Raw genomic sequence first — 21,547 nt, 5'->3', positions numbered from 1 at the left:
TAAATATTTGAAATAATTATTTTACCAGAATGTACTACATAGAGTATTCAGCCTCTTACCTGCCCCTATTTTTATAAGGTGGAATTTAGAGTCTACTCAGATTATGTAAGGGGAGGCACCCAAACCAGCTCTTGGGTTCATTTGTTTGTTCACTGATTTGGGAACCTGCTCTGAGCCTGAGCACTGTGGTAGGCTCTGGGAAAGCAAGGATTGGTCTTTGCTTTCAAGCTTTCATCCATTCTGCTTCTGTCTAGTCTGGCAAAGGAGATTATATGATACTGAAATTGGTGCTGTAGCAAGGCATAAGAAGATTCTCCCCTGTAATGGACTGTATGGGAAAAAAAAATCTAAAAAAAAAGAATGGATATTGCTGATTCACTTTGCTGTACACCTGAAACTAACACAACATTGTTAACCAACTATACTCCAATAAAAATCAATTTTAAAAGATTCTCAGGAGTTGAGAGAAGTCCAAATGGCCCACTAATAGGCTCAGAGGAGATAATACCCAACTGGAGAGTTGCAAAGCCTCAGTGTGACTGGGCTGGAGAAAGACATGCTGACCTGGGACAGCATGGGCAAAGCTATACAAGGCTGGTGCACTGCTGATTATGGGCAGACAGGAGAGAGTGAAGTGGGAAATCGCCAAAAAGGAGGATGGGAGAGTGCAAAGGCCAGCTCAGGGAGGGTCAGGTGAATCAGGTTAAGGAGTGAAATGTATCTCTAGAGCAAGCAGCAGCTAGTGAAGTGACTGACACTCAGGGATGTGTTTTAGAAAGTTAATTCTGGCTGCAGGGTGGCAAATGAAGTGGTGAGGACTGAAGAGACTAATTTAATGCGGGTGAGAGATGGGTTAGCATAGTTATGGGACTAGAAGACAGGGATTAGAATAGAATGCTTAAGAATTAATTACTGATTGAATGTAGGAGATAAGGAAAGAATATAGCAGTCAGGGTACCCTGGAAAAGAAAAGGCATTCACCACTGGGATATTTTTCAGCAGCTTTATTGAGGTATACCTGGCATAAGGTAAACTGTACATATATAAAGTGTCTAATTTGAGAAGTTTTAATATTATCCGTGACACTATCATCACAACCAAGATAAAGAACAGTTCTTATACCCCCGTTGATTTTTTGTGCCCTTTTCTAATTCCCTCCAAGAACCAGTGAGCTGCTTTCTGTCAGGATAGATTATTTAAACTTTTTTAGAATATTTATCTGTAGTGTCATACAATATGTATCTTTTATGTATGGTGACTTTTCTTTAGCATGATCCTCTTGAGATTTGTCCAGGTGGTGTGTGCATACATAGTTTATGTTTTGTTTCTCTGAGTAGTATTCCACTGTACAACTATGCCATATTTAGTTTATCCATTAACCTGTTGATGAACATTTGAATTATTTGCTGCTTCTTGGCTACTACACATAAAGCGGATATGATTACTTGTATAAATGTCTTTGTGCAGCCTTTCTTTCTCTTGGTTAAATACTTAGAAGTGGAATGGCTAGTTTACACGGTAGGTGTGTATGTAACTTTTTAAGATGCATCCAATCTGTATTTCAGAGTGATTCTAGTTTGCCCCAACTGCTGTGCTCACTTTTAAATTTTAGTTATTCTATTAACGTGGAATTCTTTCATGGGGTTTTAATGTGTACTTCCCTAATGACTAATAATCTCAAGCTTCTTTTAATGTGCTTATTTCCCCGTATATATTTCATACATCTTGGTTGAAGTGTTTATTAAATCTTTTGTCCATTTAAAAAAATGACCTATTTCTTTATTGATTTTTGAGAGGTTTTTATGTATATTCGCATTACAAGTTTGTTTTTTTTTAATCATAGTTGTGATTTGGAAAAATTTTCTCCCATTTTGTGGCTTATATTTTCATTTTCTTAACAGTGTCTTGAAAAGCAGAGTTCTTAATTTTGGTGAAGTTTAATTTATCAATTTGTAATTTTAATGATGTCTGTTTTATCAGTTTATTCTTTTATGGATCATGGTTTTGGTATCTAAGAAGTTGAGCCTAGTCTGAGATCTCAGATAGTTTGTCCTATTTTTTTTTTTAAGAAGCTTTATTTATTATTTTATATTACATCCAGGATCTATTTTATGTTAACCTGTAGAACAAGATATGGACAGGTTTATTTTTTGCCTATGGTATCAGCTGTTCCAGTACCATTTGATAAAAAGCCTATCCTGTCTCTCATGAAGTGTCTTTGTACCTTTGAATAGAATCAGTTTACCATATGTATATTTGGACCCATTTCTGGATGTTTTATTTCATTACATCGATTTCTTTGTCTATTTTAATGCTATTACCACTTTGTTTTGATGACTATAGCTTTGTAATAGATATTAAAGTCAGGTAGAATATCCTTCCACTTTTTTGTTTTTAAAGTTGTTTTGGTTATTCTACATCTGTTACATTTCCATATTAATTTTACAATCATTTCAAAATAAAGCCCTGCTTAGATTTTAATTGCAATTTAATCTATACATTAATTTGGGGAGAGAATTGACGTCTTAAATTTTGTTTTCTATCCTTGGATAGAGTGTATCTATTCATTTATTTAGGTCTTCCTTAATTTCTCTCAACAGTGTTTTTTTAGCTTTCAGTAGATAGATCTTCGTCAGATTATCTGTAGGTAGTTCACATTTTTTGATGCTATTGAAAATAATGTCCTTTTAGGTTTCAGCTATCAATTGTTGCTACTTGTATATTGACCCTGTATCTTGCCATCTTGCTAAATTACTTATTTAGTTCTAATAACTTTTTGCTGGTACCATCAGATTGTCTATCTGATCATGTTATCTGTGAAAAAAGACAATTTTACTTCTTCCTTTCAATGAGAACGTCTTAACTTTTCTTGCCATAGTACACTGGCTAGAATCTCCTGTGCTGAGAGGTTTCATTAATTTTTTTAAATGAAGAATGGGTGTAATATTTTGTCAGTTGCTTTTTTCTGTAACTATTGAGATCATAATTTTTTCAAAGACTGGTCAGTTACATTCATTGATTTTTTTTTTTTTTTTTTGAACGTTAAATTAACCTTGTATTACTGCGGTAGATCCCACTTGGCCAGGACCTATTATCCTTTTTATATTTTGTTGGATTCTCTTTGCTAAAATTTTAAGAATATTTGCATCTGTGTTAATGTTTGGTAATGATATAATTTTCTTTCCTTATATTGTCTTTTAAGTTTTGTTATCAAGATAATTCTGGCCTCATAGAATGATCAGGGAAACATTTATTTCTCTTCAGTTTTCCGTAAGAGTTCATGTAGAATTGACATTGTTTCTTTCTCAGATGTTTGGTAGAATTCATCAGTGAAGCCATTTAGTCATTTGAGTGTTTGTTTTTTTTTTTTAATGGAGGAGACAGAAAAGTCAATTGACTTAATAATAGAGGACTGTGCAGATTATCTGTTTCTTCTTGAGTGAGGTTTGATAGTTTCTATTAATATATTTAAAGGAATCTGTACATATCATCTAAGGTGCTTATAATACTTTTATTATCATTTAAACATTTATAGAATCTGTTGTAATTTCATTTCCCTCATTCCGAATACTGGTTATGTGTCTCTTTTCTCTTTATTTTCTTGATCATTTTTGCCAGAAATTTATTAATATTATGGATCTTCTGAAAGAGTCAGCTTTTTGTTTTCATTTATTCTCTTTATTATTTTTTAATTTATTGATACTTACCCTAAATTTTATTTTCTTTCTTCTGCTAACTTTGGATCCCTCTTACCATTTTTTTTCTAATGTATTAAGGTAGAAATTACAGTCATTTACTTGAGATGTCTTTTCTAATATAGGCATTTGAGTCTGTAAATTTTTTTTTTAATTTTATTTTATTTTTAAACTTTACATAACTGTATTAGTTTTGCCAAATATCAAAATGAATCTGCCACAGGTATACATGTGTTCCCCATCCTGAACCCTCCTCCCTCCTCCCTCCCCATTCCATCCCTCTGGGTCATCCCAGTGCACCAGCCCCAAGCATCCAGTATCGTGCATCGAACCTGGACTGGCAACTCGTTTCATACATGATATTTGACATGTTTCAATGCCATTCTCCCAAATCTTCCCACCCTCTCCCTCTCCCACAGAGTCCATAAGACTGTTCTATACATCAGTGTCTCTTTTGCTGTCTCGTACACAGGGTTATTGTTAACATCTTTCTAAATTCCATATATATGCGTTAGTATACTGTATTGGTGTTTTTCTTTCTGGCTTACTTCACTCTGTATAATAGGCTCCAGTTTCATCCACCTCATTAGAACTGATTCAAATGTATTCTTTTTAATGGCTGAATAATACTCCATTGTGTATATGTACCACAGCTTTCCCATCCATTCATCTGCTGATGGACATCTAGGTTGCTTCCACGTCCTGGCTATTATAAACAGTGCTGCGATGAACATTGGGGTACACATGTCTCTTTCCCTTCTGGTTTCCTCGGTGTGTATGCCCAGCAGTGGGATTGCTGGGTCATAAGGCAGGTCTATTTCCAGTTTTTTAAGGAATCTCCACACTGTTCTCCATAGTGGCTGTACTAGTTTGCCTTCCCACCAACAGTGTAAGAGGGTTCCCTTTTCTCCACACCCTCTCCAGCATTTATTACTTGTAGACTTTTGGATCGCAGCCATTCTGACTGGCATGAAATGGTACCTCATAGTGGTTTTGATTTGCATTTCTCTGATAATGAGTGATGTTGAGCATCTTTTCATGTGTTTGTTAGCCATCTGTATGTCTTCTTTGGAGAAATGTCTATTTAGTTCTTTGGCCCATTTTTTGATTGGCTCATTTATTTTTCTGGAGTTGAGCCGTAGGAGTTGCTTGTATATTCTCGAGATTAGTTGTTTGTCAGTTGCTTCATTTGCTATTATCTTCTCCCATTCTGAAGGCTGTCTTTTCACCTTGCTAATAGTTTCCTTTGTTGTGCAGAAGCTTTTAAGGTTAATTAGGTCCCATTTGTTTATTTTTGCTTTTATTTCCAATATTCTGGGAGGTGGGTCATAGAGGATCCTGCTGTGGTGTATGTCAGAGAGTGTTTTGCCTATGTTCTCCTCTAGGAGTTTTATAGTTTCTGGTCTTACGTTGAGATCTTTAATCCATTTTGAGTTTATTTTTGTGTATGGTGTTAGAAAGTGTTCTAGTTTCATTCTTTTACAAGTGGTTGACCAGATTTCCCAGCACCACTTGTTAAAGAGATTGTCTTTAATCCATTGTATATTCTTGCCTCCTTTGTCAAAGATAAGGTGTCCATATGTGTGTGGATTTATCTCTGGGCTTTCTATTTTGTTCCATTGATCTATATTTCTGTCTTTGTGCCAGTACCATACTGTCTTGATAACTGTGGCTTTGTAGTAGAGCCTGAAATCAGGTAGGTTGATTCCTCCAGTTCCATTCTTCTTTCTCAAGATCGCTTTGGCTATTCGAGGTTTTTTGTTTTTCCATACAAATTGTGAAATTATTTGTTCTAGCTCTGTGAAGAATGCTGTTGGTAGCTTGATAGGGATTGCATTGAATCTATAGATTGCTTTGGGTAGTATACTCATTTTCACTATATTGATTCTTCCAATCCATGAACATGGTATATTTCTCCATCTGTTAGTGTCCTCTTTGATTTCTTTCACCAGTGTTTTATAGTTTTCTATATATAGGTCTTTAGTTTCTTTAGGTAGATATATTCCTAAGTATTTTATTCTTTCTGTTGCAATGGTGAATGGAATTGTTTCCTTAATTTCTCTTTCTGTTTTCTCATTATTAGTGTATAGGAATGCAAGGGATTTCTGTGTGTTGATTTTATATCCTGCAACTTTACTATAGTCATTGATTAGTTCTAGTAATTTTCTGGTGGAGTCTTTAGGGTTTTCTATGTAGAAGATCATGTCATCTGCAAACAGTGAGAGCTTTACTTCTTCTTTTCCAATTTGGATTCCTTTTATTTCTTTTTCTGTTCTGATTGCTGTGGCCAAAACTTCCAAAACTATGTTGAATAGTAATGGTGAAAGTGGGCACCCTTGTCTTGTTCCTGACTTTAGAGGAAATGCTTTCAATTTTTCACCATTGAGGATAATGTTTGCTGTGGGTTTGTCATATATAGCTTTTATTATGTTGAGGTATGTTCCTTCTATTCCTGCTTTCTGGAGTTTTGATCATAAATGGATGTTGAATTTTGTCAAAGGCTTTCTCTGCATCTATTGAGATAATCATATGGTTTTTATTTTTCAATTTGTTAATGTGGTGTATTACATTGATTGATTTGCAGATATTGAAGAATCCTTGCATCCCTGGGATAAAGCCCACTTGGTCATGGTGTATGATCTTTTTAATGTGTTGTTGGATTCTGATTGCTAGAATTTTGTTAAGGATTTTTGCATCTATGTTCATCAGTGATATTGGCCTGTCGTTTTCTTTTTTTGTGGGATCTTTGTCAGGTTTTGGTATTAGGGTGATGGTGGCCTCATAGAATGAGTTTGGAAGTTTACCATCCTCTGCAATTTTCTGGAGGAGTTTGAGCAGGATAGGTGTTAGCTCTTCTCTAAATTTTTGGTAGAATTCAGCTGTGAAGCCGTCTGGACCTGGGCTTTTGTTTGCTGGAAGATTTTTTATTACAGTTTCAATTTCCGTGCTTGTGATGGGTCTGTTAAGATTTTCTATTTCTTCCTGGTCAAGTTTTGGAAAGTTGTACTTTTCTAAGAATTTGTCCATTTCTTCCTCGTTGTCCATTTTATTGGCATATAATTGTTGATAGTACTCTCTTATGATCCTTTGTATTTCTGTGTTGTCTGTTGTGATCTCTCTATTTTCATTTCTAATTTTATTGATTTGATTTTTCTCCCTTTGTTTCTTGATGAGTCTGGCTAATGGTTTGTCAATTTTATTTATCCTTTCAAAGAACCAGCTTTTGGTTTTGTTGATTTTTGCTATGGTCTCTTTTGTTTCTTTTGCATTTATTTCTGCTCTAATTTTTAAGATTTCCTTCCTTCTACTAACCCTGGGGTTCTTCATTTCTTCCTTTTCTAGTTGCTTTAGGTGTAGAGTTAGGTTATTTATTTGACTTTTTTCTTGTTTCTTGAGGTGTGCCTGTATTGCTATGAACTTTCCCCTTAGGACTGCTTTTACCATGTCCCACAGGTTTTGGGTTGTTGTGTTTTCATTTTCATTCATTTCTATGCAAATTTTGATTTCTTTTTTGATTTCTTCTGTGATTTGTTGGTTATTCAGCAGCGTGTTTTTCAGCCTCCATATGTTGGAATTTTTAATAGTTTTTCTCCTGTAATTGAGATCTAATCTTACTGCATTGTGGTCAGAAAAGATGCTTGGAATGATTTCTATTTTTTTGAATTTACCAAGGCTAGCTTTATGGCCCAGGATGTGGTCTATCCTGGAGAAGGTTCCATGTGTGCTTGAGAGGAAGGTGAAATTCATTGTTTTGGGATGAAATGTCCTATAGATATCAATTAGGTCTAACTGGTCTATTGTATCGTTTAAAGTTTGTGTTTCCTTGTTAATTTTCTGTTTGGTTGATCTATCCATAGGTGTGAGTGGGGTATTAAAGTCTCCCACTATTATTGTGTTATTGTTAATTTCTTCTTTCATACTTGTTAGCATTTGTCTTACATACTGCGGTGCTCCCGTGTTGGGTGCATATATATTTATAATTGTTATATCTTCTTCTTGGATTGATCCTTTGATCATTATGTAGTGACCATCTTTGTCTCTTTTCACAGCCTTTGTTTTAAAGTCTATTTTATCTGATATGAGTATTGCTACTCCTGCTTTCTTTTGGTCCCTATTTGCATGGAAAATGTTTTTCCAGCCCTTCACTTTCAGTCTGTATGTGTCCCCTGTTTTGAGGTGGGTCTCTTGTAGACAACATATGTAGGGGTCTTGTTTTTGTATCCATTCAGCCAGTCTTTGTCTTTTGGTTGGGGCATTCAACCCATTTACGTTTAAGGTAATTACTGATAAGTATGACCCTGTTGCCATTTACTTTATTGTTTTGGGTTCGAATTTATACACAATTTTTGTGTTTCCTGTCTAGAGAATATCCTTTAGTATTTGTTGGAGAGCTGGTTTGGTGGTGCAGAATTCTCTCAGCTTTTGCTTGTCTGAAAAGCTTTTGATTTCTCCTTCATACTTGAATGAGATCCTTGCTGGGTACAATAATCTGGGCTGTAGGTTATTTTCTTTCATCATTTTAAGTATGTCTTGCCATTCCCTCCTGGCTTGAAGAGTTTCTATTGAAAGATCAGCTGTTATCCTTATGGGTATTCCCTTGTGTGTTATTTGTTGTTTTTTCCCTTGCTGCTTTTAATATTTGTTCTTTGTGTTTGATCTTTGTTAATTTGATTAATATGTGTCTTGGGGTGTTTTGCCTTGGGTTTATCCTGTTTGGGACTCTCTGGGTTTCTTGGACTTGGGTGATTATTTCCTTCCCCATTTTAGGGAAGTTTTCAACTATTATCTCCTCAAGTATTTTCTCATGGTCTTTCTTTTTGTCTTCTTCTTCTGGGACCCCTATGATTCGAATGTTGTAGCGTTTAATATTGTCCTGGAGGTCTCTGAGATTGTCCTCATTTCTTTTAATTCGTTTTTCTTTTGTCCTCTCTGATTCATTTATTTCTACCATTCTATCTTCTAATTCACTAATCCTATCTTCTGCCTCTGTTATTCTACTATTTGTTGCCTGCAGAGTGTTTTTAATTTCACTTATTGCATTATTCATTATATATTGACTCTTTTTTATTTCTTCTAAGTCCTTGTTAAACCTTTCTTGCATCTTCTCAATCCTTGCCTCCAGGCTATTTATCTGTGATTCCATTTTAATTTCAAGATTTTGGATCAATTTCACTATCATTATTCGGAATTCTTTATCAGGTAGATTCCCTATCTCTTCCTCTTTTGTTTGGTTTGGTGGGCATTTATCCTGTTCCTTTATCTGCTGGGTATTCCTCTGTCTCTTCATCTTGTTTAAATTGCTGAGTTTGGGGTGTCCTTTCTGTATTCTCGCAGTTTGTGGAGTTCTCTTTATTGTGGCGTTTCCTCGCTGTGTGTGGGTTTGTACAGGTGGCTTGTCAAGGTTTCCTGGTTAGGGAAGCTTGTGTCGATGTTCTGGTGGATGGAGCTGTATTTCTTCTCTCTCCTTTTGAAGAGTTGGGCTGCTTTTCTGGGTGCCTGATGTCCTCTGCCGGCATTCAGAAGTTGTTTTGTGGAATTTACTCGACGTTTAAATGCTCTTTTGATGAATTTGTGGGGGAGAAAGTGTTCTCCCCGTCCTACTCCTCCGCCATCTTGGCTCCTCCCCGAGTCTGTAAATTTTTAAGCATGGCTTCAGCTGCATCCCACAAGTTTTGTTGTTTGTCTTTTCATTCAGTGAATACATTTTCTAGTTTTTTAAAGTGTCTTTTTGACCTATGGTTTATAGAAGTGTGTCAATCGGTCTCCAAATATTTGAGGATGTTCCACATATCTATTATTGATTTATAATTTAGTTGCACTTAAGTCATAGAAAGTAGTTTATATGATTTGAATTTTTTTGCCTTTTTGAGACTTGCTTTATGGCCCAGAATGTGGTCTGTCTTGTATTAGGTTGGTGCAAAAGTACTTGCTGTTTTACAGAGTTGAACTTTGCTGTTTTATACTGGAATACATTCTTAAGTGTGGTTATGTTATATGTCATTTTAATGCACATTTCTCACTTTATTTTTTTGTTAATGACTTATTACTTACTGTTTATTTTATATTTATTTTAGACTAGGGAAATGATGTTAGATAACAAAAGTGAATTCAAGTGATTTGCTTATTAGAATTTGCTTATTCAAAGTGAGTCATAAAGCAACGTAGACAACTCACAGCATCAGCAACGCATCTGGCTCAAAACTGCTAATGAGTGTACAAAAAACAGTCGTGGTTCAAGAAGTTTTGCAAACGAGATGAGAGCCTTGAAGATGAAGAGCATAGTGGCCAGCCATTGGGAAGCTGACAATGACAAGTTGAGAGGATCATCGAAGCTGATGGTCTTACAACTACATGAAAAGTTGCCCAAGATCTCAGTATCGACCATCCTACATTCATTTGGCATTTGAAACAAATTGGAAAGATTAAAAAGGTTGATAAGTGTGTGCCTCATGAGCTGACCGAAATTCAAAAAAATTGTCATTTTGAAGTGTCATCTTCTCTTACTGTATGCAACATCAACAAACCATTTCTTGATCGGATTGTGATGTGTGACAAAAACTGGATTTTATATGACAACTGGAGGTGACTAGCTCAGAGGTTGGACCAAGAAGAAACTTCAAAGTGCTTTCCAAAGCCAAACTCGCACCAGAAAAAGGTCATGGTCACTGTTTGGTGGTCTGTTGCTGGTTTGATTTACTTTCATTTCAGTTCAGTTCAGTCACTCAGTTGTGGCCAACTCTTTACAACTCCGTGGACTGCAGCACGCCAGGCCTCCCTGTTCATCACCAACTCCCGGCGTTCACTCAGACTCACGTCCATTGAGTCGGTGATGCCATCCAACCATCTCATCCTCTGTCGACCCCTTCTCCTCCTGCCCTCAAACTTTCCCAGCATCAGGGACTTTTCAGATGAGTCAGCTGTTCACATCAGGTGGCCAAAGTATTGGAATTTCAGCTTCAGCATCAGTCCTTGCAATGAATATTCAGAACTGATTTCCTTTAGGATTGACTGGTTGGATTTCCTTACAGTTCAAGGGACTCTCAAGAGTCTTCTCCAACACCACAGTTCAAAAGCATTAATTTTAGGTGCTCAGCTTTCTTTACAGTCCAACTGTCACATCCATACATGACTACTGGAAAAACCATAGCCTAGACTAGACGCACCTTCATTGGCAAAGTAATGTCTCTGCTTTTGAATATGCTATCTAGGTTGCTCATAACTTTCTTTCCAAGGAGTAAGCGTCTTTTAATTTCATGGCTGCAGTCACCATCTGCAGTGAGTTTGGAACCCCTAAAAAATAAAGTCTGACACTGTTTCCACTGTTTCCCTATCTATTTCCCATTAAGTGATGGGACTGGATGCCATGATCTTAGTTTTCTGAATGTTGAGCTTTAAGCTAACTTTTTCACTCTCCTCTTTCACTTTGATCAAGAGGCTCTTTAGTTCTTCTTCACTTTCTGCCATAAGGGTGGTGTCATCTGCATATCTGAGGTTATTGATATTTCTGCTGGCAATCTTGATTCCAGCTTGTGCTTCTTCCAGCCCAGCATTTCTCATGATGTACTCTGCATATAAGTTAAATAAGCAGGGTGACAATATACAGCCTTGACGTACTCCTTTTCCTATTTGGAACCAGTCTGTTCCATGTCCAGTTCTAACTGTTGCTTCCTGACCTGCACACAGATTTCTCAGGAGGCAGTTGAGGTGGTTTGTTATTCCCATCTCTTTCAGAATTTTCCACAGTTTATTGTGATCCACACAGTCAAAGGCTTTGGCATAGTCAGTAAAGCAGAAATAGATGTTTTTCTGGAACTCTCTTGTTTTTCGATGATCCAGCAGATGTTGGCAATTTAATCTCTGGTTCCTCTGCCTTTTCTAAAACCAGCTTGAACATCTGGAAGTTTATGGTTCATGTATTCCTGAAGCCTGGCTTGAGGAATTTTGAGCATTACTTTGCTAGTGTGTGAGATGAGTGCAATTGTGTGGTAGTTTGAGCATTCTTTGGCATTGCCTTTCTTTGGGATTGGAATGAAAACTGACCTTTTCCAGTCCTGTGGCCACTGCTGAGTTTTCCAAATTTGCTGGCATACTGAGTGCAGCACTTTCACAGGATCATCTTTTAGGATATGAAATAGCTCAACTGGAATTCCATCACCTCCACTAGCTTTGTTTGTAGTGATGCTTTCTAAGGCCCACTTGACTTCGCGTTCCAGGATGTCTGGTTCTAGGTGAGTGATCACATCATCGTGATTATCTGGGTCATAAAGATCTTTTTTGTACAGTTCTTCTGTGTATTCTTGCCACCTCTTCTTAATATCTTTTGCTTCTGTTAGGTCCATACCATTTCTGTGCTTTATTGTGCTCATCTTTGCATGAAAATTTCCCTTGGTAACTCTAATTTTCTTGAAGAGATCTCTAGTCTTTCCCATTCTATTGTTTTCTTCTATTTCTTTGTATTGATACCTGAGGAAGGCTTTCTTATCTCTCCTTGCTATTCTTTGGAACTGTGCATTCAAATGGGTATATCTTTCCTTTTCTCCTTTGCTTTTCACTTCTCTTCTCTTCACAGCCATTTGTAAGGCCTCCCCAGACAGCCATTTTGTTTTTTTGCATTTCTTTTTCTTGGAGATATTCTTGATTCCTGTCTCCTGTACAGTGTCATGAACCTCCATCCATAGTTCATCAGGCACTCTGTCTATCAGATCTAGGCCCTTAAATCTATTTCTCACTTCCACTGTATAAGCATAAGAAATTTGATTTAGGTCATACGTGAATGGTCTAGTGGTTTTTCCCCACTTTCTTCAATTTCAGTCTGAATTTGGCAATAAGGGGTTCATGATCTGAGCCGCAGTCAGCTCCTGGTCTTGTTTTGCTGACTGTATAGAGCTTCTCCCTCTTTGGCTGCAAAGAATATAATCAATCTAATTTCGGTGTTGGCCGTCTGGTGATGTCCTTTAGCTTCCTGAATTCCAAAGAAACCATTACATCTGAGAAGTATGTTCTGCAGATGGATGAGTTGCACCAAAGACTGCAGTGCCTGCAGCTGGCATCAGTCAACAGAAAGGGCCCTCTTCTCCACAAGAACACCTGACCACACGTCACACTCAGAACTTCAAAAGTTAAACATATTGGACTATGAAGTTTTGCCTCAGCTGCAATATTCACCTGACCTGTTGCCAACTGACTACCACTTCTTTAAGCATCTAGAAAAATTTTTTCAGGGAAAATGTTTCCACAACCAGCAGGATGCAGAAAATACTTTCCAGGATTTTGTGAAATCCTAAAGCATAGATTTTTATGCTACAAGAATAAACAAACATTTCTTATTGGCAAAAATGTGTTGATTATAATGGTTCCTATCGTGATTAATAAAGATGTGCTTGAGCCTAGTTATGATTTAAAATTCATAGTCCAAAACTACAATTACGTTTGTACCAACCTAATAAGTATTCCATGTGCTCTTGAAAAGAAAAAATATATTCTACTCTTGTTGGGAAATGTGCTTTTTACATGTCAGTTAGCTTTATTGATTACTGGTATGTATTATGTACTTGCTGATTTTCTATCCAGCTGTTCTACCAATTATTGAGAGTGGCACATTTAAATCTCTCATGATAATTGTAGACATACGTGTTTCTCCTTGCAGTTATATCAGATTTTGCTTTAGGTATTCTGATACTCTGTTATCAGGTGGATTAATATTTGGGATTTTTAGGTCATATTGGTGAATCATCCACTTTATCATTTCATAATTTCTGATGCTATTTTTCTTCAATATCTACTGAATCATTATTCCTGGTAATATTTTTACTTTAAAATCTACTTGCTGCTGCTGCTGCTGCTAAGTCGCTTCAGTCGTGTCCGACTCTGTGCGACCCCATAGACGGCAGCCCAACAGGCCCTGCTGTCCCCGGGATTCTCCAGGCAAGAACACTGGAGTGGGTTGCCATTTCGTTCTCCAGTGCATGAAAGTGAAAAATGAAAGTGAAGTCGCTCAGTCGTTACCGACCCTCAGCGACCCCATGGACTGCAGCCTACCAGGCTCCTCCGTCCATGGGATTTTCCAGGCAAGAGTACTGGAATGGGTTGCCATTGCCTTCTCCGTTAAAATCTACTTAGTATTATACTAATATATCAAAGTCTAGCTCTCTTTTGATTGTTCTTTTATGGTATAACTTTTTCCTGCTTTTCCTTTTTTACTTGTTTGCTTCCTTATATTTAAAATGGGCTTTTTATAGGCAGCTTAACAAGGCAAGACATAAAAATCTCTGCCTTTTAATTAGGGTGTTTGGACTATATATAATGTAATTCTTATGGTTTGTTTTAAACATAGCATGTTGTTTTTTTCTTTTCTATTTGTTCCATCTGTTTTTTGTTCTCTTTTCTCTTTCTCTGCTTTCTTTTGGATTATTTTTTTTAATTTTATTTTTTTCCTCCTTTATTGGCTAATTAAGCATATCCTTTTTTCAGATATTATTTTAGTGGTTGCTTTAAAATTTATAGTATACATGTTTAATTTATCAGAGTAAACTTTGAAGTGGTATTATACCACTTCACATGTAATATAAAACCATACGTAAAATTAGATAGCCAGTGGAAATTTGCTGTATGACACAGGAAGTTCAAATCCATTGCTCTATGACAATCTAGAGGGATGGGATAGGGGTGGGAGGTGGGATGGAGTTTCAAGAGGGAGGGGACATACATGTACCTATGGCTGATTCATATTGATATATGGCAGAAACCAACACAATATTGTAAAGCAGTTATCCTCTAATTAAAAATAAATTAAAAAGATCATACAACAATGTATTTCTAATTCTTGCCTCATAGCTTTTGTACTACTGCTATTTATGTTATACAAAACATTTTGCTGCTGCTGCTAAGTCGCTTCAGTCGTGTCCGACTCTGTGCGACCCCATAGACGGCAGCCCACCAGGCTCCCCCGTCCCTGGGATTCTCCAGGCAAGAACACTGGAGTGGGTTGCCATTTCCTTCTCCAATGCATGAAAGTGAAAAGTGAAAGTGAAGTCGCTCAGTTATGTCCGACTCTTTGCGACCCCATGGACTGCAGCCCACCAGGGTCCTCCGTCCATGGGATTTTCCAGGCAAGAGTATTGGAGTGGGGTGCCATTGCCTTCTAGAATGCATTTTACTTCTGCGTGTATTGAAACCCCACAATACATGGTCACTATTTTTGTTTTAAGCAGCCAATTATCTTTTTAAGACATTCAGAACTTTTAAAAAAGTATATATATACCCACATAGTTAACTTTATGTTCTTCCTTTTATTTTATGGATCCAGATTTCCATGAGATATTATTTTCTCCCACTTCTTGTGGTACAGTTCTGCTGCTGAGAAATTTTGATCTTTTTTTCTTTTTTTTGGGTCCACACCTTGAGGTATGTGAAACTTCCCTAACTAGAGATAGAGTCCACACCCTCTGCAGTGGAACAGCAGAGTCTTAACCACTGGACCACCAGGGAAGCCACTGATGTTTTGTTCTTTTTTTTTTTTCTCTGATGATGAATTTTGGTATGACATCTTTGGTATGTCTCAAAAAAATCTTTATTTCAGCTTCAGTTTTGAAAGATTTTTTTCCCCACAGGATAAAGAATTCTAGTATAAAGTTTTTTCTTCTAGTTCTTCAAATCTTGCTCTGCTGTCTCATAGCTTGCATTATTTCTGTTGACATTCTCACATTTTTTTCTTTTTTTTTGCATAATTTGCCATCTCCACCCTGACTGCTTTTAAGATTTCTCTTTACTATTGGTTTTGAACAATTTGGTTATGATGTTGCTTGGCTGAGTTTTCTTTATGGTTCTTTTGCTTGGAGTTCATTTGTGTTCTTGAATATGTGGTTTTATAGTTTTCATCAAATTTGGAAATTTATAAGCATTATGTCTAATGTATTTCTCCTGATCTCTTCTCACTTCAGGTATTCCCATTTCACATATCTTAGGTCACTTAAGTTTTTCCACAGCTCACTGATGCTCTATTTTTAAAAAAATCTTTTCTCTCTTTGTTATATTTTTGATAGTTTCTATTACAATGTCTTGAAGATCACTAATCTTCTGTGTTATGTAATCTCATACAGTCAGCTTTTCATCTCAGGTATTTTAGTTTTCATTTTTATAATTTCAACTTGATTCTTTTAAAAACCTTATATGTCTGAACTTTTAAATTCACTCTTTCCTTTAGCTTTTTGAACGTAGGACTTTCACGTATAATAACTGCCTTAATATCTGCATCAACTCATTCTATCAGATAGGTCAGTTCTGGGTTGGAGTCCATTGATTTTTCTCACTTTAAGTCGTATTTTCCTGGTTCTTTGCATGCTGTTAATTTTTGACTGAATACCAGACGTTATGTGTTTTACCTTGTTCAATGCTAGATATTTCCGTATTTCTATAAATACAGTTGATCTTTGTTTTGCAGCATGTCTAAGTTATTGGAAACAGTTTGATCCTCTTGCATCCTGCTTTGTTGAGTAGGACTCATGCTTCTTCACTGCTGAGGTAAAGCCCGTCTGTGTACTTGCCCCCAAGCCCTGTTAATTATGAGGTTTTCCTCACTGGCTGGGTGAATCGCCACTATTCATGGCCCTGTGTGAAGTCCACTGATTGCTCACTGTTATCCTTTTGAGTGCTTCTGGCTCAGATGGTTTCTTCGCATGTGTACAGTGACTGCTACTGTCCTGAACACTTGACGAGCACACCTTCTGGGGCAGCTTTCCTATCTCCTACTTTGCCCCAAGAATTCTAGCCTCCTTGCTCTGCACAGACTCCTAGCTCTCACTCAGTTCAGCAAACTGCAGGCCTTGGTGTGGATTTTCTCTTCCTGTGTCCAGGTCCCAGGCATTCAGCTTGAACAATTTCAGGATACCTCTTTTTCTCCCCCAATCTCTCTGACATCACTGTAGTTTGTTGCCTGATGTCCAGTATCCTGAGAACCTTTGTTTCCTGTATTCATTATTTTAGTTATTTAAGGTGGGAGGGTAAATATGGTGCTCTTTATCCATCTTGGCTAGAAGTGGAGGTCTTCACCTGGAAATTTTGAAGAAAATTTTAAGACAGACTACTAGAGTTTCTGAGGCAGGGAATTTGAGTTATTCGGCACTTTTACTGTTTGAGGCCTGAAAGGAAACAGTGAAGGAATAAATTGGAAGGAATGACACCCTTAGATTTTTATAATTTTAAGTACAGGAACTATTTAGAAAGATGAGGGCAGCATGAATGCCTAGAGCTAATATTAGTGGTATTGTTATACCTTTCTACTTAAGCGGGCAAGGGATGGAGAACTCAGAAATCCCGTAGAGAAAGCTGCCTTGAGAGGATCTTTTATCTTAAAGAAATGCAGCAAGTTTGAGGCAGCTCCAAAGGAAGGGTACCCTGACCTTACTTTCCTTCCTCCTTTAAGGTTTCTGCTAATGGCTCTCCATGGGTAAAACCAACTAGAAGATAAAAGGGTTAGAGGGCCTTAGAGGTCAGACTATAATCCCCAGGACACAGGGTAGGCAGAAAAGGGTTGAGTGTGGAAGAGGTGGGTAAACAGAGAATAACCTGCACAGGGAATCAGTGATAATTTTTAGATTGCTGACTACAATGTCAGGGTGGTTCGTGGTGCCACTTGGTGGGAAAGAAGAGAAAAGGCACAGTATGTTTGGGCAGAAGTGGGTTTGACACAAGGAAAAACGATGAGATGGTTTTTCCTGGAAGTCCTTTAACTATCGTTTTAAATTGTTTAGAAGGTCCTTATCAATATGGATGATGAAGCAGAGTTTATATAGCAAGTACATATACAGTGATTTGTGTGGGGACTGGGTTTAGGAAGAGTGGGGAAAATAAAGTAAAAATCATTCAGCCTAAATGTATGTGTTGCCTGTCCCTTGGGCCATCTGGATTTTGGGCCAGTTACACTGAAATCTGTTGCAGACCAGGCTGAGAGCTGAGTATCTTGAATTCTGCTAAAGTGGCTATGGGATGAAGAGATTTGGAAAGCACTCAGTTACTGAACACCTATAGGGGATAAAAGTTGAGAAGACAGGTGATAAAATCAAGCGTGATTTACCACATTAACAAATTGAAAAATAAAAACCATATGATTATCTCAATAGATGCAGAGAAAGCCTTTGACAAAATTCAACATCCATTTATGATCAAAACTCTCCAGAAAGCAGGAATAGAAGGAACATACCTCATAATAAAAGCTATATATGACAAACCCACAGCAAACATTATCCTCAATGGTGAAAAATTGAAAGCATTTCCTCTAAAGTCAGGAACAAGACAAGGGTGCCCACTTTCACTATTACTATTCAACATAGTTTTGGAAGTTTTGGCCCCAGCAATCAGAGCAGAAAAAGAAATAAAAGGAATCCAAATTGGAAAAGAAGAAGTAAAGCTCTCACTATTTGCAGATGACATGATCCTCTACATAGAAAACCCTAAAGACTCCACCAGAAAATTACTAGAACTAATCAATGGCTATAGTAAAGTTGCAGGATATAAAATCAACACACAGAAATCCCTTGCATTCCTATACACTAATAATGAGAAAACAGAAAGAGAAATTAAGGAAACAATTCCATTCACCATTGCAACGGAAAGAATAAAATAGGAATATATCTACCTAAAGAAACTAAAGACCTATATATAGAAAACTATAAAACACTGGTGAAAGAAATCAAAGAGGACACTAACAGATGGAGAAATATACCATGTTCATGGATTGGAAGAATCAATATAGTGAAAATGAGTATACTACCCAAAGCAATTTATAGATTCAGTGCAATCCCCATCAAGCTACCAACAGTATTCTTCACAGAGCTAGAACAAATAATTTCACAATTTGTATGGAAAAACAAAAAACCTCGAATAGCCAAAGCGATCTTGAGAAAGAAGAATGGAACTGGAGGAATCAACCTACCTGACTTCAGGCTCTACTACAAAGCCACAGTTATCAAGACAGTATGGTACTGGCACAAAGACAGAAATATAGATCAATGGAACAAAATAGAAAGCCCAGAGATAAATCCACACACATATGGACACCTTATCTTTGACAAAGGAGGCAAGAATATACAATGGATTAAAGACAATCTCTTTAACAAGTGGTGCTGGGAAATCTGGTCAACCACTTGTAAAAGAATGAAACTAGAACACTTTCTAACACCATACACAAAAATAAACTCAAAATGGATTAAAGATCTCAACGTAAGACCAGAAACTATAAAACTCCTAGAGGAGAACATAGGCAAAACATTCTCTGACATACATCACAGCAGGATCCTCTATGACCCACCTCCCAGAATATTGGAAATAAAAGCAAAAATAAACAAATGGGACCTAATTAAACTTAAAAGCTTCTGCACATCAAAGGAAACTATTAGCAAGGTGAAAAGACAGCCTTCAGAATGGGAGAAAATAATAGCAAATGAAGCAACTGACAAACAACTAATCTCAAAAATATATAAGCAACTCCTACAGCTCAACTCCAGAAAAATAAATGAGCCAATCAAAAAATGGGCCAAAGAACTAAATAGACATTTCTCCAAAGAAGACATACAGATGGCTAACAAACACATGAAAAGATGCTCAACATCACTCATTATCAGAGAAATGCAAATCAAAACCACTATGAGGTACCATTTCATGCCAGTCAGAATGGCTGCGATCCAAAAGTCTACAAGTAATAAATGCTGGAGAGGGTGTGGAGAAAAGGGGACCCTCTTAACACTGTTGGTGGGAATGCAAACTAGTACAGCCACTATGGAGAACAGTGTGGAGATTCCTTAAAAAACTGGAAATAGACCTGCCTTATGACCCAGCAATCCCACTGCTGGGCATACACACTGAGGAAACCAGAAGGGAAAGAGACACGTGTATCCCAATGTTCATTGCAGCATTGTTTATAATAGCCAGGACGTGGAAGCAACCTAGATGCCCATCAGCAGATGACTGGATAAGAAAGCTGTGGTACATATGCACAATGGAGTATTACTCAGCCATTAAAAAGAATACATTTGAATCAGTTCTAATGAGGTGGATGAAACTGGAGCCTATTATACAGAGTGAAGTAAGCCAGAAAGAAAAGCACCAATACAGTATACTAACGCATATATATGGAATTTAGAAAGATGTTAACAATAACCCTGTGTACGAGACAGCAAAAGAGACACTGATGTATAGAACAGTCTTATGGACTCTGTGGGAGAGGGAGAGGGTGGGAAGATTTGGGAGAATGGCATTGAAACATGTCAAATATCATGTATGAAACGAGTTGCCAGTCCAGGTTCGATGCATGATGCTGAATGCTTGGGGCTGGTGCACTGGGACGACCCAGAGGGATGGAATGGGGAGGGAGGAGGGAGGAGGGTTCAGGATGGGCAGCACAGGTATACCTGTGGCGGATTCATTTCGATGTTTGGCAAAACTAATATAATATTGTGAAGTTTAAAAATAAAATAAAAAAATCAAGCGTGATTTAGATATGCCAAACTCAGTATAATTTATCAGATTCTGGGATTATAGAATTATGTGGCCAATGTTGATATTAGAGTGTGGCTGTTTTAAATCATCATGCGACATAGTGGAGAGAGCATGGGTTGAAGTCCCTCTCTTGTTTTTTACTGAGACTGTGACATTGGGCTGGTGCTGCTAAGTCACTTCAGTCGTGTCTGACTCTGTGTGGCCCCATAGACGGCAGCCCACCAGGCTTCCCCGTCCCTGGGATTCTCCAGGCAAGGAAACGGGAATGGGTTGCCATTTCCTTCTCCAATGCATGAAAGTGAAAAGTGAAAGGGAAGTCGCTCAGTCGTATCCGACTCTTGGCGACCCCATGGACTGCAGCCTACCAGGCTCCTCCATCCATGGGATTTGCCAGGCAAGAGTACTGGAGTGGGGTGCCATTGGGCAAGTGACCTAAATGCACAGAACCTTACTTTCCCCTAAGAACTTATTAGTCAGTTCTTCGAATCAGGTGGCCAAAGGATTGGAGTTTCAGCTTCAGCATTAGTCCTTCCAATGAATACTCAGGACTAGTTTCCTTTAGGATGGACTGGTTGGATCTCCTTGCAGTCCAAGGGACTCTCAGGAGTCTTTTCCAACACCGCAGTTCAAAAGGATCAATTTTTGTTTGTGGACCCTCCAAAGTTGTTGGAAGTTTCATCAAGGCCATCTGCTAAGTCACTAGTAGCAGGCCAGGAAGAGAGTAAATGCTCACATGAAATCTGTTGATCCAAGACGATGGTTGGCACAAAATACAAGTTTGAGAAAGATTGCTATTTGTGTGATGATGCCTATTGATAGAACATAGACAACACCAAATTCTAGGGACCTTAAAGGACGAGTCAGGTTCTTGAGGAGGCTACCTCAAAGCTCACCTTCCAAGGCACTTGGCAAAGACACCCCACCTCTTCTTCCCTTTTCTCCTCTGCAGATTGTTCCCTTTTTAGTGTGTGAGATTGGATATTGGGCTGGATGGGCCAGTAATTTGTCCCAGCATGTGTTCCATCTGGGGGAGCCTCAGGGAGCTAAAGAAGACCTACTGTGTGCTCACAGGTTGCTATTAGCCCAGCTTCCCTCATATCCACACACAGTCACATGGGAACATGGGACTCTGAAGATTATTCTTGTTAAATGTACTAAGCACACCATATCCTTTCTTCCTGTCTCTTGATTTTAGGAAAAGCCATGGCATGGAACAGCAGTTGTCGGAACTAAAAGTATATAACAAAGAGGAAAGAAAGCTCCTTCCTCGAGAAGGTCATGAGAATCATTTTAAAACATTCAAAGGGCTCAATTCAGTTCAATCGCTCAGCTGTGTCTGAATGTTTGCGACCCCATGGACT

General features: G+C 37.7%; 1 protein-coding gene across 8 annotated transcripts in view; it reads left to right on the top strand.

Moving 5' to 3' along the window:
• The window catches only part of FGGY (FGGY carbohydrate kinase domain containing), a 514,571-nt gene that overhangs the window by 1,737 nt on the left and 491,287 nt on the right, over positions 1–21,547 (top strand). For 2 of the 8 annotated variants that reach the window (XM_055585683.1, XM_055585686.1), the window contains exon 2: positions 16,135–16,214. The exons of the other annotated variants lie outside the window; for them this stretch is intronic. The gene's annotated coding sequence lies outside the window, so the exon portion shown is untranslated. The remainder of the gene's footprint in view (positions 1–16,134; positions 16,215–21,547) is intronic. 8 annotated transcript variants of the gene reach the window in all.

Source organism: Bubalus kerabau, chromosome 6 (assembly GCF_029407905.1).
Source record: "Bubalus kerabau isolate K-KA32 ecotype Philippines breed swamp buffalo chromosome 6, PCC_UOA_SB_1v2, whole genome shotgun sequence".
Classification (NCBI taxonomy): domain Eukaryota; kingdom Metazoa; phylum Chordata; class Mammalia; order Artiodactyla; family Bovidae; genus Bubalus; species Bubalus kerabau.
This window is presented reverse-complemented; position numbering and strand designations above follow the sequence as displayed.